The sequence below is a fragment of the Cynara cardunculus genome (genome assembly GCF_001531365.2).
Source record: "Cynara cardunculus var. scolymus isolate 2C chromosome LG 6, CcrdV1, whole genome shotgun sequence".
Taxonomy (NCBI): domain Eukaryota; kingdom Viridiplantae; phylum Streptophyta; class Magnoliopsida; order Asterales; family Asteraceae; genus Cynara; species Cynara cardunculus.
This window is the reverse complement of record NC_037533.1, coordinates 11423121-11424632: the sequence shown is the minus strand read 5'-3', so window position 1 is coordinate 11424632 and position 1512 is coordinate 11423121.

Genomic DNA, 1512 nt, shown 5'->3' with positions numbered 1-1512 from the left:
AATGCACGTAAGAAAAGCATTACATCTTTTCTTTTTCCTTACCTTCAACATGTCCTGCAATACATATTTAAAATCACAAAAATGAGGGTTAGACTGAAGAGTCTAGTGAGATACCCTATTTATGTCATTGCAGGGTGAAGGATCACCAAAACCTTTATAAAATCAATTATTCATATATATAACAAATATATGAATACACAAGGATAAAATACCATATCATTTTCCACTTTTCAAGCTATCACTTAGCTATTCAAATCTCATACCTTGAACTAATCGGGTTCCATACAATGCCACTTTTTAAACCTTTTAATATCATATAAGGTTTAACAAAGTTTCAGGCCAAACCTGTTCTTTTCTCCTCAATAACATCCAGTCTATGATTTCCAATTAAGAACCTTAATCCTAAATCCTTAAATCACAAAGAAATAAAGATTCCAGACCTCAGTAGTCTTAAAGGATATAATAGAAAGAGTTATATAAAAATCACACACATACAAGTGCCACCCTTATATCAAATGGACACCTCTCCTTGATATGCCACCCTTATCCCATGGAACACCTCTCCTTGATATGCCACCCTTATAACAAATGAACACCTCTCCTTGATATGCCACCCTTATAACAAATGGACACCTCTCCTTGATATGCCACCCTTATATCAAATGGACACCTCTCCTTGATATGCCACCCTTATATCAAATGGACACCTCTCCTTGATATGCCACCCTTATATCTTCATCAAAACATTTATGAAAATAATTCCAAAAAGACCGCAGCCATTGGAATTGTTATCAGTCAGAGATCATTTTATAAAAACTTCATTTATGATAAAAAATAGCAATTTCTTTTAAAATCACAAGACATCATCACAAATCCGGTCAACAAATAACCGATTTAACACTTAGAAACAAAATTCATTTTTTTGTCCGGATATCAAATCCGATCAACACACCACATACTCTTTGAATGGTTTAACACTTAGAATAAATTCATATGTTAAACGGATATCAAATCCGGACAATAGTCCGTTCATGACTTGTCCGGTTTAAAAATAAACCGCTCCCCATGTGGTCGTATTCCTACTTCTCAGTATAAAATCATAARTAATACTACCAATCATAAACCGCTCAACACTCAACCGRTTTACCAACTCCGGACAACAAACCGCTCATGGCTTGTCCGGTTTAGACTAGTCCGGTCAATAAACCGCTCAAAGCTTATACGGTTTAGAACAATCCGGATAATAAACCTTTTAAGGCTTATCCGGTTTAACCCTAATTCGGTCACTCTTTGTCCGGATAAACACTTAGACAAAATAAACAAGGTTTCTTTCCAAAGATGACAATACGAAGCATGTAAACAAAACCAGTAAAATCTTTATACAAATAGGTTTAGAAACCACTCACCTTATAAAGCTTTTGAACCAAAACGCTAGAAATCGATTCCTTTTGAAACTTGATACTTGAAATCAACTTGAAACCACTTCCTTAAAGCAAACCGGACAACACTCTT